Source organism: Elaeis guineensis, chromosome 1 (genome assembly GCF_000442705.2).
Source record: "Elaeis guineensis isolate ETL-2024a chromosome 1, EG11, whole genome shotgun sequence".
Lineage (NCBI taxonomy): Eukaryota > Viridiplantae > Streptophyta > Magnoliopsida > Arecales > Arecaceae > Elaeis > Elaeis guineensis.
This window is the reverse complement of record NC_025993.2, coordinates 1,780,604-1,796,112: the sequence shown is the minus strand read 5'-3', so window position 1 is coordinate 1,796,112 and position 15,509 is coordinate 1,780,604. Positions and strand designations below refer to the sequence as shown.

Here is a 15,509-nt window from a genome sequence, read left to right as displayed (position 1 = left end):
AAGAGCGATCTATCTGGCTATGAAGTATAGTCATTTCGATGCTGCTAGCCCGTCTCTTGATACCCCCATTCACTAGGACTCCTTTACTGCTCCTACAGCGATTTAAAGGGCCATTTTCATTTCCTCAGAGTCCCCTCCTTCTGGGTTAGTCGAGGTGAAGTTTGATGACAGTATCAGAGATGGAAGAGATGGTGTGGGATTTGTCATTCGAGGTCGAAATGCTAGACTGCTGGTGGTTGGGGGCTCCCATCTTTTTGAGCCTTCAATTTCAAAAGCTGAGCTTCATGCCATATGGGCGGGATATTTGCCAAACAGAAGTTGCAGGCTAAGAGGATTTTATTGAGGACGACTATACTACCGCTATTAGATTGATCCGTGATAGCAGGAGGCAGTTAGAAGTCCATCCACTCCTCTTTAATACCTGGACTGCTCTTCGCCTTCCAACTGCAGTGGTGGTACAGCATGTCTACCAAGAAGTGAATAACACGGCAGATTCAGTCGCATTATTTATTGTAAAGCATTATTGAGACTAGACTTGGCGATAGGATGAGAGTATTTCACCGATCCTGCATAAATTTTTGTATTCTAACTTTCTAAGCTGCACTCACATCAGAGTGATGTAACTACCCATATGTATACAAAAAAAAGTTTATTTAAAAAATATTTTTTTATTATTTTTTATATATATGATGCATGTATGAATACTCCAATAAAGCCATACTGATCAAACTTTTCTAACCATAAGGGAAGAGTCTAGTTATAAAGCCATACCGACCACACACCAAACTTCTTTGATTGATTTCATTCCTTCGTTCGCTCCAAAATCAGAAAGAACTGGTAGTTTTCGATCGATGGTGTTGGTGTAAAAATCCGCCTGTGCTGGAGAAGCTGGAGTCGAGGGAGTTGCGGTCGCCGTCGGGACCTGCAAAAGAAGTCTAAACCGGAGGTGGGGTTGCTCCGGCAAGATCCTCCAACGCTCAAGTCAGTTCTCTACCTCAACAAGAATGGAGTGTTCAAACGGAAATTTTAGCAGAGTTTCTAGGTAAAAATGAGAGCTTATATAATAACGTATCTGGGGTCCCCTTTTATAGGCGCAGGGGGCTGTAAGCTGATAGCGACATCTGTAACCGTCTGGTCGTGGGCTGCTCAGAGTCAGGTAGAGTTTGTTGCGAAGAGTAGTGGAGTAGACCCGTGGCTATCACGAAGCACGCCACGTGGAGTCTGCCGCAGGGAGTGGAGCGGCGTCCGTTGTCGCGACTTGCCAGAGGATGGAAGAATCGCGCGGTATCCATCGCAGGAAGTGGAGCAGGATCATGGGCATCATAGCGGTCTGCCAGGGAGTAATGGAGCCGCGCAGAATCCGTCGCAAGAAGTGGAGCAGGATCGTGGCCGTTGCTGCGTCACGCCAGGGAGTGCAGACCTGTCGGCTAAAGTTTGGCTGGAGTGTCTGGCGGAGAGGGGTGGTTAGCTATCCATTTGAGAGGAGCCCGGAGTCCGGCTCCCGTAAGAGTCCGGACGAAGTCTTCCTTTAGCCGAAGTCGGAGACGAGGCCCGGCTCCCGTAGGGGTCCGGGCAGAGTCTTCCTGCAATTAAAGTCAGGGGCGAAGTCCGGCTCCCGTAGGAGTCCGGACGAAGCTTACCAGCGGTTGAAGTTGGTGACGGAGCCCGGCTCCCGTAGGAGTCCGGGTGGAGTCTGCTTGCTGTCGGAGTTGTGGGCAGAGTCCGGCTCCCGTAGGAGTCCGAACGAGGTCTGTCTGCAGTCGGAATCGGGGACGAGGCCTGGCTCCCGTAGGGATCCGGGCGGAGTCTTTTTGCAATTAAAGTCAGGGGCGAAGTCCGACCCCCGTAGGAGTCCGGACGAAGCTTACCAGTGGTTGAAGTTGGTGACGGAGCCCGGCTCCCGTAGGAGTCCGGGCGGAGTTTGCTTGCTGTCGGAGTTGTGGGCGGAGTCCGGCTCCCGTAGGAGTCCAGACGAGGTCTGTCTGCAATCGGAATCGGGGACGAGGCTCGTAAGGGTTAATCCCGTTGAAAACTTCGACTGAGGGTATTTTATACCCAACACCAGTCCCCCCACTTTCGAGTTTAAATTTCGAATGAAGGAAGTACAGAGAGGTTGGCACAGCCGAAGTTGCCCCCTTGAATCTTGTGCGCGACCGTCCTCAGATATTTTGGCATTAAATGTGCGCGTGCTGGAGTCTTTTCGAATCGGGGTGATACGAAGGGACCCTTCGAAATTTTTGTCGATACGCCAGCCCAGGTACAGTGCAGTACTGGCTCTGTCAGCCATCAGCCGCTTTTAGCCGCCTGCCGTGGTGAGTGAGACACGTGTCGAGCGCGGGCCGACCTGGGGGGATTCGCGATTGTTATGGCGCCAGATCCCAGGATTTATTTAAACCCGTCCTTCCGCCTTTAGGAGCCCTATTCCGCTTGAGAATTCTATCGATATCTGCCCTTTCTTCGAGAGCCCTGATTCTCTTGGCGTATTCTTGGGCCATAGGCGTCCTTCGAGTCGTCCCTGTCCTCGCCCCTCTGCATCCCTCAGAGCGATCTAGGTTAGTCCCAGAACCTTCGTTTTTCTTCCCGCCACTTAGAAGCCTTTTCTTTGCCATTTTTTTCTGTTGTATTCCTCTGAGTTAGTCTCCTGTGACCTCTCGTCCTTTGTCCTGTCCGTTTTCTTCGAGATCATCAGGGTCTTCATTTGAAGGTATTCGAAATGTCTTCCGGTACTTCCGCTTCTGGCGGTTCCGGGAGTTCTTCCGCCTCAACCCCCCAGGTCTCCCGTTCTGTAGATGAACTCGTACCTGGGGCGGGGCCTCACCCGATTTTTGCGCCGGGTGCCATTCCTTGCTCCTTGACTCCGGATGAACTCTTTCTGATAAGGGTTCAGTATGGAGTTCCTCCGGAGTACGACCTGGAGATGCCTGGCCCCTCCGACCGGGCTAGCACTCCTCCACCCGATCGTTTTTGCCTGTATCAGGAGGCGTTCCGTGCCGGGCTCCGGCTTCCGCTTCCGTCCTTTGTTGTCGCCCTCTTTCGCTTCTTAGATATCTCTTTGGCTTCAGTTGCTCCGAATTCTTTTAGGTTTTTGATAGGATTTCTCTCCCTTTGCCACATAGTCGAGGTCCAGCCGTCCCTCTCTCTGTTTAGGCATTTCTATACCTTCAAGCGTCATCCTTCGGCGAAGGACTGGTGGTATTTCTCTCCTCAGTTCGGCAAGAAGGGGTTGCTGAAAGATGCCCCCTCTTCAATCCACAACTGAAAGGGAAAATACCTCTTCGTCCACTGCCCGACTCTGAGGCTGGGCCTGCCCCCTTGGGGCTCTCTGAGGGATTCTGTCCGCCGGGCCCCCAGCCTGGGAGAGGGCGACCTCCAGGCTGTCCGGAAGCTTCTTGACTACTCCGCTCCTTCCCTTCCCAACCTTCTGAAGGAGCAATTTTTGTTCAACATCAGCCTGAGCCCCCAGGATCCTGCGAGTACTCCATCTTTTTCTTTCTCTTCTTTTCTTCCATCCTCCTTCTTTCTCTTTCTTTTTCTTCTCTTTTTTCTTTTTTTTTTTTGGGTGCTACTCCTTCCTTTTTCACCCCATTATTGATTTCTGATTTTTGATTGATTGATTTTTTTTTTAAGAAATGGACGCCGAAGCAGCACGGATGCTTGCCAGGGGCCTCAAGGCCCACAAAAGAAAAGGTGCCGCGGTCTCCGGATCAGCAAAGAAGGCCAGGATGGAGGAGACGAGCCTGGCCGCACCTGTCCGGGCGGCCCCCACGATCGACGTTCCTTCGGACGCCGAACCAATGGCCCCCCGGGCCTCTTCAAGGAGTCCATCGACTGGGGCTCCCGTTTCGGGGGTCCGCTCCACAGAGGCGCCCGTAGCCGAGAGGGGGAGGAGAAGGAAGTCGGTGGCCCGCAGGGTGGGTAGCCATCGAGCCGCCGCTGACGAGTCCCTCGGTTCCGAAGAGGAGCCAGAGAATCCCTTCAATGACAGGGACCTGATCAAGCGGTTGATCGACGGCTGTATTCTGTCTGAAGTCGTCGAGAGGATCGACCGCGTCGATCCTGAGCAGCGGGTTTGGGACTCCCTAGGGTCCTGAGAAAGAGGCGTCGAGAGGCAGAGACCGAAAGCCAGCGACTTCGTCGGGCGCTCCAGGACGCGCTGCTAAAAAAGAGAGAGCTAGAAGAAGAAGTTGAGAATCTGAGGCAGTCCTGGATAAGGAGTGGAGCAGATAATTTCAGGTCGGAAGGAGCAGAGCTTCCCTAGGGCTCTTTTTGGCCTTCTGTCTTTCTATGCATACATTTTTTCTTTTGTTGTTTTGTTTTGCTATCGTCATTTTGTTTTTCTTCCTTTGGCCTTCTGGGCTTCGTGGTGTATATTTCGCAAATGAAATAAAAAGGAGATTTCGTGTTACCTTGTCCACGTACTGTGTTGAATCGTCACCTGTCGAACTTCTTTCATCTTTTGACTTGTCCGACTTTGACGTCGCTTGGAGGTGTCCAGTCGTCGATGTGCCGGTTTGCTTTCCTCATCGTTCGTGGCCGTAGGTTTGAGCTTGGTGGTCCGAACTCCGCATTACTTCGGAGGCATCACTGTCTTCTTGACCTGTGTCGAAAGCCTTCTTAGAGGCCGGGGGTGTTTGGTAGAAACTTTCTGTCTTTATTGAGACGAGGTTCCTTAGGTCTTTGGTGTGATTTGTCCTTTATCTGTTTCCGACATAGTTCGTCGCTCTTCCTTTTTAATTTTTCTCTTCTTTTCAGAGTGAGGGCCCTCCCCTTGCTTTTTACGGGATTGCGTAGAAGTGTGAAGGTGCCGCTGAGGGGCCTTTCCCCTTCATCCGATCTTGTTGGGCGGTCGGATTTCGTCACCGTCAGGACGAAATTCTCCTTCCATTCCTGACGTAGTCGATCTCAGCTCAGGTTAGGACGAGGTTCTCCTCCTGTTCCTAACGGGGCCGCGGGGGCACATAAGGGCCACTGCAAGGGTCTCTCCCCCCATCCGGTCTAAAAGAACCGGGCCTTCGACTTTGCTCATGTCAGGATGAGGTTCTCCTCCTGTTCCTGACATGGCTGTGGGGGCACATTTGGGCGTTGTAAGGCCTCTCCTCCCATCCGGTCTAAAAGAACCGGGCCTTTGACTTTGCTCATGTCAAGACGAGGTTCTCCTCCTGTTCCTGACATGGCTGTGGGGGCGCATTACGGCGTTGTAAGGCCTCTCTCCCCATCCGGTCTAAAAGAACCGGGCCTTTGACTTTGCTCATGTCAGGATGAGGTTCTCCTCCTGTTCCTGACATGGCTATGGGGGCGCATTAGGGCGTTGTAAGGCCTCTCCCCCCATCCGATCTAAAAGAATCGGGCCTTTGACTTTGCTCATGTCAAGACGAGGTTCTCCTCCTGTTCCTGACATGGCTGTGGGGGCGCATTAGGGCGTTGTAAGGCCTCTCCCCCAATTCGATCTCAAGATAATCGGACTTTTATTTTAGTTATGTTAGGATGAGATTCTCCTCCCGTTCCTAACATAACCTTGTTTTAATTGTTTAAAGGGGTTATCCCCAGTCGTAACAAATCCATGCCAAATGGGAGGAGCATGCAAAGTCGAAAGGAATTTAGATTCAGGGCAAAGTCGTAAGCGATACATTTACAGGTTTCCCGAGTTCCATGGTCGTGGAAGGTCTGCTCCTCCTTGAGGCCCTCCGGCGATGGAGTCGATGGTCCCAATTGGAGGCCGATCTCCGAGCTGCTCCTCCCTCCTTGGCGGTTCAGGTTGCGGCAGGGCCTTGGCCGATCTTTTCTACCCTCAGGCCGGCGTCGGATGAACCTGTCGAGTCGACCTCGCCGGATGAGCTCCTCGATCTCGTCTCGGAGCTGGATGCATTCCTCCGTGTCGTGGCCGTGGTCGCGGTGGTAGAGACAGAACTTGTTGGGGTTGTGCTTCCCAGGGTGTGTGCGCATCCTCTCTGGCCTAGGGAGCTGCTCCCTGACCTCCATCAGTACCTGGGTCTTCGAGGCATTGAGGGGGACGTAGTTGCGAAATCTTCCCGGTGGAGAACCCCGCCGAACCCCGCGATCCAGACTTCTCTGCCTGCGTACCCGAGGTGGAGTATGGGCATGCTTGTGCCCAGGAGGGGATCGAGAATGCGGTCGAGCTTCTCTCGACCTTTTTTCGACTGCGGGCTTACTCGAGTCTCCCGCCTGCCGCTCTCTCGCGGTCTCCTCATCCTTCATTTTGAAGGCTTCTTCCGCTCGGGCGTACCCTTCAGCCCGAGCCAACAAATCAGCAAAATTTCTGGAGTACTTCTTCTCCAGGGAGAACAAAATGTCATTCTTCTGAAGGCCGCCCTTTAGAGCGGCCATTGCGACTGATTGGTCCAAATTCCGGACCTCCAGTGCTGCGACATTGAAATGGTTGATGTAGGTCCGAATGGACTCCCCTTCCCTCTGCTTGATATTGATGAGGGACTCCGAACCCTTCCGGGGGCGCCGGCTGCTGACAAAATGGGCCACGAATTGGTGGCTCATCTGATCGAAGAAAAAGATGGTATCCGACTTCAGCGCCGAGTACCAGTTTCTCGCCGCTCCCTTCAAGGTGGATGGGAAGGCTCGACATAGAATGGCGTCGGGAGTGCCATGAAGCAGCATCATCGTCCAGAAGACTTCCAGATGATCAACCGGGTCCGAAGTCCCGTCGTAGCTTTCGAACTGGGGGAGTTTGAAGTTTGGTGGGATCGGTTCCTGCATGATCATTTGAAAAAAGGGAGGGTCAGTGCAAATATCCTCACCATAAGCGGGGGGAGCATGGCGGAGTTCTTCGATCCGTCGGTTCATCTCTTGGAGTCTCCGATCCAGGAAATCCTCTCGACTTCGGGTCTCAAGGGTCCTCTGACAGAATAGGGGCAGGGATCTTCCAGGAGTGGAGTCGTGATCCGATTGAGGGCTCTCCACCCTCGGGTTCGTCTTCCCAGGAAAGACGGGACAGCTGGCCCAAGTGACCCGTCCCACCATCGGATTCTAGTGTTCCGGTGACACCCTTTCCAGGCGCACTGATGCCTGCGGCTGCTGCTGCTGCTGCTGCATGGCCTGCATAGCTTCAGTGAGGCCTCTGACCTGCTGCGCTAGCAGATCAAACTGCTCCGCGCCGACCACCGTCGCCGGAGGAGGAGGAGGAGGTTGGGAAACAGGAGGTGAGGCCGGAGCCTGAGATCTGACCGCGGAGGCCGTGGATCGTCGCGTGGATGCCTTGCGGGGAGGCATCGAGCAAAGACCAAGTGGAGGAAGGAGGAGAGGACGCCGAAAAAGATGCCCGGGGGCGATCCCGTTGAGCGCTCCTTTAAGAACAAGGATACTGCGAAGACACAGCCCCTTCCTCTAGCACCAATCCTGTTGGTGCAAAAATCCGCCTGCGCCGGAGAAGCTGGAGTCGAGGGAGTTGCGGTCGTCGCCGGGACCTGCAAAAGAAGTCTAAACCGGAGGTGGGGTTGCTCCGGCAAGACCCTCCGACGCTCAAGTCAGTTCTCTGCCTCAACAAGAATGGAGTGCTTGAACGAAAATTTTAGCAAAGTTTCTAGGTAAAAATGAGAGCTTATAGAATAACGTATCTGGGGTCCCCTTTTATAGGCGTAGGGGGCTCTAAGCTGATAGCGACATCTGTAACCGTCTGGTCGTGGGCTGTCCAGGATCAGGTGGAGTTTGTTGCGAAAAGTAGTGGAGTAGACCCGTGGCTATCACCGAAGCGCGCCACGTGGAGTCTGCCGCAGGGAGTGGAGCGACGTTCGTTGTCGCGACTTGCCAAAGGATGGAAGAATCGCGCGGTATCCGTCGCAGAAAGTGGAGCAGGATCGTGGGCATCATAGCGGTCTGTCAGGGAGTAATGGAGCCTTGCGGAATCCATCGCAGGAAGTGGAGCAGGATCGTGGCCGTTGCTGCGTCACGTCAGGGAGTGCAGACCTGTCGGCTAAAGTTTGACTGGAGTGTCTGGCGGAGAGGGGTGGTTAGCTATCCATTTGAGAGGAGCCCGGAGTCCGGCTCCCGTAAGAGTCCGGACGAAGTCTTCCTTTAGCCGAAGTCAGGGACGAGGCCCGGCTCCCGTAGGGGTCCGGGCGGAGTCTTCCTGCAATTAAAGTCAGGGGCGAAGTCCGGCTCCCGTAGGAGTCCGGACGAAGCTTACCAGCGGTTGAAGTTGGTGACGGAGCCCGGCTCCCGTAGGAGTCCAGGCGGAGTCTGCTTGTGGTCGGAGTTGTGGGCGGAGTCCCGCTCCCGTAGGAGTCCGGACGAGGTCTGTCTGCAGCCGGAGTCGGGGACGAGGTCCGGCTCCCGTAGGGGTCCGGGCGGAGTCTTCCTGCAATTAAAGTCAGGGGCGAAGTCCGACCCTCGTAGGAGTCCGGACGAAGCTTACCAGCGGTTGAAGTTGGTGACGGAGCCCAGCTCCCGTAGGAGTCCGGGCGGAGTCTGCTTGCAGTCGGAGTTGTGGGTGGAGTCCGGCTCCCGTAGGAGTCCGGGCGGGGTCTGTCTGCAGCCGGAGTCGGGGATGAGACCCGACTTCCGTAGGGGTCCGGGCGGAGTCTTCCTGCAATTAAAGTCGGGGGCGAAGTCCGGCTTCCGTAGGAGTCCGGACGAAGCTTACCAGCAGTTGAAGTTGGTGACGGAGCCCGGCTCCCGTAGGAGTCCGGGCGGAGTCTGCTTGCAGTCGGAGTTGTGGGCGGAGTCCGGCTCCCGTAGGAGTCCGGACGAGGTCTGTCTGCAGCCAGAGTCGGGGACGAGGCCCGGCTCCCGTAGGGGTCCGGGCGGAGTCTTCCTGCAATTAAAGTCAGGGGCGAAGTCCGGCTCCCGTAGGAGTCCGGACGAAGCTTACCAGCGGTTGAAGTTGGTGACGGAGCCCGGCTCCCGTAGGAGTCCGGGCAGAGTCTGCTTGCAGTCGGAGTTGTGGGCGGAGTCCGGCTCCCGTAGGAGTCCGGACGAGGTCTGTCTGCAGCCGGAGTCGGGGACGAGGCCCGGCTCCCGTAGGAGTCCGGGCGGAGTCTTCCTGCAATTAAAGTCAGGGGCGAAGTCCGGCTCCCGTAGGAGTCCGGACGAAGCTTACCAGCAGTTGAAGTTGGTGACGGAGCCCTGCTCCCGTAGGAGTCCGGGCGAAGTCTGCTTGTAGTCGGAGTTGTGGGCGGAGTCCGGCTCCCGTAGGAGTCCGGACGAGGTCTGTCTGCAGCCGGAGTCGGGGACGAGGCCCGGCTCCCATAGGGGTCCGGGCGGAGTCTTCTTGCAATTAAAGTCAGGGGCGAAGTCCGGCTCCCGTAGGAGTCCGGACGAAGCTTACCAGCAGTTGAAGTTGGTGACGGAGCCCGGCTCCCGTAGGAATCCGGGCGGAGTCTGCCTGCAATTAAAGTCAGGGGCGAAGTCCGGCTCCCGTAGGAGTCCGGACGAAGCTTACCAGCAGTTGAAGTTGGTGACGGAGTCCGGCTCCCGTAGGAGTCCGGACGGGGTCTGCTTGCTGTCGGAGTTGTGGGCGGAGTCCGGCTCCCGTAGGAGTCCGGACGAGGTCTGTCTGCAGCTGGAGTCGGGGACGAGGCCCGGCTCCCGTAGGGGTCCGGGCGGAGTCTTCCTGCAATTAAAGTCAGGGGCGAAGTCCGGCCCCCGTAGGAGTCCGGACGAAGCTTACCAGCGGTTGAAGTTGGTGACGGAGCTCGGCTCCCGTAGGAGTCCGGGGGGAGTCTGCTTGCTGTCGGAGTTGTAGGCGGAGTCCGGCTCCCGTAGGAGTCCGGACGAGGTCTGTCTGCAGCTGGAGTCGGGGACGAGGCCCGGCTCTCGTAGGGGTCCGGGCGGAGTCTTCCTGCAATTAAAGTCAGGGGCGAAGTCCGGCCCCCGTAGGAGTCCGGACGAAGCTTACCAGCGGTTGAAGTTGGTGATGGAGCCCGGCTCCCGTAGGAGTCCGGGCGGAGTCTGCTTGCTGTCGGAGTTGTGGGCGGAGTCCAGCTCCCGTAGGAGTCCGGACGAGGTCTGTCTGCAGCCGGAATCGGGGACGAGGCCCGGCTCCCGTAGGGGTCCGGGCGGAGTCTTCCTGCAATTAAAGTCAGGGGTGAAGTCCGGCCCCCGTAGGAGTTCGGACGAAGCTTACCAGCGGTTGAAGTTGGTGACGGAGCCCGGCTCCTGTAGGAGTTCGGGCGGAGTCTGCTTACTGTCGGAGTTGTGGGCGGAGTCCGATTCCCGTAGGAGTCCGGACGATGTCTGTTTGCAGCCAGAATCGGGAACGAGGCCCGTGAAGGTTAATCCCGTTGAGAACTTCGGTTGAGGATATTTTATACCCAATAGATGGTGTAATACTACTAGTACACTACAGTATGATTACAAAGTGCTAATGTCCTTTCTTGGTATAAAAGACCAAGGGTACTTATATTTCCGTATGATTTGAATGTTGGTTGGGGCGCACGAGTCCCTGCACGGTAGTTACCGTTTGGACTGACCGTTAGTTGAACCTAAAAACCAAAATTAGCGGGTGATCTTTAAGTAAAGAAAAAAAGCAACAGAAGGAACAAAAACCATTCACTCATAGCAGGAGAAAACTCAGCCAAGGGGAAGGGAAATCTCTTCACCACCTCAAGCCCTTGAGAAAATATCCTAGCTGAAAACTCTCTCCACCTTCTTCATATCCCCCAAATGAGGCCTGATTTAGCCTCCTCACCTTCCTCATCTCCTCCAACACCACCATCTCCTCTACCCATCAGTGTTGGACCAGGCAATCACAAGTATCCCTTCTCTCCTTCACTATCACCATCGCCGCCATTCTCATCGCCTGATCACTCATCGCCAGAGACCTCGCCTCTCTTGCACCGGCAACCAGCGGAGCAGCACAAAGGACCTTCCACTTTATCCTTGGATAAACTTGTTGAAGAATCTCCTCCAAGAAGATGGTGGCATCTTAGAAATTTGTAAGTTGGAGAAACTTCTGATTTTTGAAACTTATAAATGAAAATGATGAACATAAAGTAGAATGTTGATAGTTTCATACTAGTGAAAATTTGTTGCTGGGCTGATGTACTTAGCTGGAGCATTTTGATCTTTTGCATTTGGATAAATAGTTTATGATGTAGATAAAACAATTAATTGAGCAGAAACTTGAGTACAAAGACACCAAATAGATACAGCTTTCCCTGTTTTGTGCCTAACCAACCAAAGTCTTTGAATTGTTGGCAAGAAAATAACAGATTAGCATAACAGCAGACCTGACACCCACTGGTTTAGCCAATAAAACTCGCTTTATCATCTGAGCTTGTTCTTATGACCAGCTGCTAAAACTGCTAGCCCTCCACACCATTTTCTCTAGGCTTGTTCTGAAGTCAACCGAGCAGCTTTTGTGATGAAATTTGTCCGCAATCTCTGTTTACTTCATTTTCTAATTTATCTACTCGAATGCACTGAAAAGCCCCACAGATTCAAGTTCGTCATAAATATTTAATCAAATTATCGTAGCAATGCACTTCGGATCTCAGTTCAATGCCGTATTACAGATATAGGGAATAAAGCAAGAGCTAATGGGACATGGCTATTTTGCAGTTTGGAATGGCTGCTGCTAAAATGTTGCTGCTGCTGCTGCTCCTCAATTTTATAGTTAGTAAGATTGTCTCCACCAGGATTGAAGCAAATGAAATCTACCAAAATTCTGGCGGCAAGCTAACCAGCAACTACTTGGAAAGTTAGCATTTATTGTTTCTGAAATAAAACAAAAGGAAAGCTTATGTTTGAACTTGTTATTTAGATGCCAATCTGTAACGACCCAGAAAAAAAAAAAAAAAAAAAAAAAAAAAAAAAAAAAACAGAGGAGGAGGAAGACTCCTAGCCGGAGTCTTCTTCCTTCACGATTCCGGCAAAATCGGACTCAAAGAGTCCGGCTAGGGTAGGAAACCTCCAGTATAAAGATCCCCCGTCCTCTCTTAGGAAACTACAACAAAAATTTTGAGGAAAATCGAGGTATTTGAGAAATTTTCTCAAAGGATACCGTGGATGGTTGATCGGAAGAAAAGGGGGTTCGCCGGAGCTCTTCTCAACCGCCGGAGCAAGGTAAGCCCCTCCCCTTCTTCCTCTCCCTCTTCCCTTTCTCCCCTGGCCCAAAGCCTCGCCGCCGGCCACCGTTTTTGCCGAAAATCAGTCGCGAAAGAATCCCCTGTTTTCTGATTTTTTTTCTTTGTTTTTGCCGCCGTCCTCCTCTTCGCCGCCGACCGAACCCCATCGTCAGCCATTGTCGGATCTCCGGCCAAGCCACCGGAGCCCGAGCCACCGAGGGGGGGACCTCACGGTCCTCCCCTGTTTCAGCCAAGGGTGGCCGCGGGAAAAGAAAAGAAGAAGAAAGAAGAAGAAGAAGAGAAGAAGAAGAAGAAAGGAAAAAGAAAAAGGAAAAAGAAAAGAAAAAGGAAAAAGAGAAAGAGAAAAATAAAAAATAAAAATAAAATAAAATAAAATAAAAAGAAGAAGAAGGAGAGAATTTTCCTCTCTCTCCTTTCTCTCTCTTTTCTCTCTCTTCTCTCTACCCTCTCTCTCTACATTTTCTCTCTCTAGATTCTCTCTCTAGACTTTTCTCTCTCTTTACGGATTGTCTCTCTAGGATCTTGTCTTCCTCTCTGATTTCATCATGAACCCTAGAATAAACTTGAAGATGAAAATAAGATGATCCGAGGTTGCTCCGAAATTCGTGCAGTAGGTCTGATTCCAGTCTGATCCTATTCGAAATTTGTAACACTTAATTCATATTGAGTCACCCTGATAGGACCTCTGATGATCTCGATCATGAGTGCCTCATCGGAAGGATATGAAGATTTCTCTCTCCACTTTCTCTCTCTACTTTCTCTCTCTAGAATTTTCTCTCTCTAGAAGTCTTATGGATCAGTGGAGGATCCAGATACTTAGGTAAATCCTAATTTTGGTTAATCCTAAGAGAGATCCTAGATTTGTGTTATCAGGTCGATTATCGGTAATTTTCTCCATATATGTGATCTTTATATTGATCAGGGTTATGAAGAGATGATTGTCTGCATATGATATCGAGTGGAATATCTTGTTAGAGAAATTCATAAATCAAAGAAGAACATTAATTTCTGTGTTTGGATCAGTCACCGGTAAAGGTAAGAATCCCTGTACATGATCACTATTATATATGCTATTTTACTGTTGGTCTTGCATTATTGGTTTTGCGTTATCGGATTTGAGATCGATGAATTTATTATACCTGAGATACTGTTATTTGATTTTGAGCATGAGTATGTTATGTCAATATATATGTATCAGAGATTGATGGCATGATTATATGGATATGACATATCTGAATTGATCATAATGCAAGACAGAATTGATTGATGAAATCAACACATAATGATTAAATGAAAAGAAAGAGATATATGGTATGGACTAGCCTTGTCATGTGGAACAGCCGGCCAGGAGCTTATGCCTGGGACAGCCCGCCAGGAGCTTATGCCTGGGACAGCCCCCATTGGCTTACAGGTGGATCAGCCGGCCAGGAGCTCATGCCTGGGACAGCCCGCCAGGAGCTTATGCCTGGGACAGCCTCTCACGGGCTTTGGTACGTGGGACAGCCGGCCAGGAGCTCATCCTGGGACAGTCTTGAAAGACTTTTTAAAGTGGATTCGATCCGGATGATGACTGAGGTATAGACTTGGATAGTCCAAAGCCAGAAAGAAAATGTTAAAAATCATGTGATTATGAAAAGAGAAATGAACGATAAGACATGAGATAATTGTTGAGCAAAAGTATTTTACCTGTTAACATATGATGATGCATCTATTTTGACAAAACAGAAAATTTATGAATGTTTGCATTATTCTGGACATTGAACATGAGATTTTATATTTTATTGCTTATCCTTATTTTCAGACTATATTACTATATCAGTGTGATATGGGAATTCTTACTGGGCTGTAAAGCTCACACCCCTTCATCTTTCTTTTTCTTCTCAGAGTTGCAGGATGACTTAGATTGGCTATGGCTTGGATTTACGGGTGAGCAGAAGGATAAATAGAGTGTCATAGTATCTGATCAGAGAATTGAAGGAATGTTAATTGTTATTATGCAAGTTTTATGAATTACTGTTGAAATTAAATATTATGGTTGATAAGATTGTAATGATTTATTTTGGCCTTGCATATTCTTTAGGGCTTGCTCTAAGGAGTGTGCGGCCATCACGTATCCGACCCGGGTGTTGGGTTCGGGGCGTGACAGAATGGTATCAGAGCATAGGTTAGGATCATTAGGGATTATGATATAAGTGATTGGAATATGACAGAATAATATCAGAGCTTAGGTTTAAAATTTCTAAGATTATGAAGTGATATTAAAACTTTATGTAAAGATCAGTAGGATGTGACGGAGTGGCATTTGAGCTTAGAGCTTAGGTTACGTTTATTCGGAGACAATGATACAAGTGATTAGGATATGACAGAACAGTACTAGAACCCAAGTTTAAGGTCACTAGGGATTGTCATATAAATGATATCAAAACTTTGGGGTTATAATCACTAGAGTATGATTGATAATATCAGAGTTTAAGATTTGGATCATTAAAGGTATGATAGAATGATATTAGAGTTTAGGTTATGATCACTAGAAAATATGATTTAAGTGGTATTTGAGTTTAAGGTTATAATTATTCAAAATTGTAATTCTAGTGATATTTAAACTTAGGTTATGATCATAAGGAACATGATAGACATAAAACAAACGATCCGGTAATTAGATTTTGAATCAATAGATATTAAGATAAAATTTATGCATAAATGGCATATGATATCTATAATAGAATTGACGAGTTATATCTTGGATTTCAATTAGTAGGGTGGCCTGAATATAAGAAGAGTTGACCATGGAAGGAAGCGGGAGGTATTGATATGTTATGTTGAGTATACTCGATGATTTTGGAATGTTAAACTTATATGATTGAAGATCATGATACTTTTTCTAATTTCGATGATAATTATCTGATGCATTATGAATTTTAGATTTATCAAAAGAAAGTTAATTAGGGTATGGTCTAAGAAGAAATTTCATCATATGAGAGAGAAATATTTTTTGAACATTGAATCTATAAGAGGATCATATATGAAACTCAATTTTAAATGAAAAATATACTTGAATTTTATTATGAGAATATGAGATACACATCTTGGTAAAATTTTTGGTTACTCAAAATATCATATTCTGAATATGATTCCTTGATCTTTCAAGTTGCATTGAATTTCAAGTCAAAAGTTTATTTTTCTAAGTAGATCAAAAGTATTTTGATATTGTTGTTAAAGTAAAGAAGAAAATTTATTTTGTCAGAGTATGATATACAGGTTATGATAAAATCTTTAATAATTCATATTATTATCTTTGGATTAGATTTTTTTTTTTTTTTTTTTTGGTGATTGTTGAAGATGGTGGAGTGTATTAATTATTCAAGTCAGAGTTCGGATTTCTGAATTGAAATAAGATATCTTGCTAGTATTAAATTTGGAATGACTTATACAAGGGACAAGATTTTGTATGGA

The 15,509-nt window shown here is 49.6% G+C and overlaps 1 long non-coding RNA gene across 2 annotated transcripts; it reads left to right on the top strand.

The window, feature by feature from the left end:
- Positions 1 to 10,511: 10,511 nt before the first annotated feature.
- LOC140855661 (uncharacterized) lies at positions 10,512 to 15,291 on the top strand. Of its 2 annotated transcripts, XR_012138618.1 has the most exons (3): positions 10,512 to 10,904; positions 11,530 to 11,668; positions 13,941 to 15,291. It is a non-coding gene; the product is annotated as an uncharacterized lncRNA (long non-coding RNA). The 2 variants fall into 2 exon arrangements; XR_012138615.1 differs by lacking the exon at positions 13,941 to 15,291 and having other exon boundaries at positions 11,530 to 11,719.
- The last annotated feature ends 218 nt before the right edge of the window (positions 15,292 to 15,509 follow it).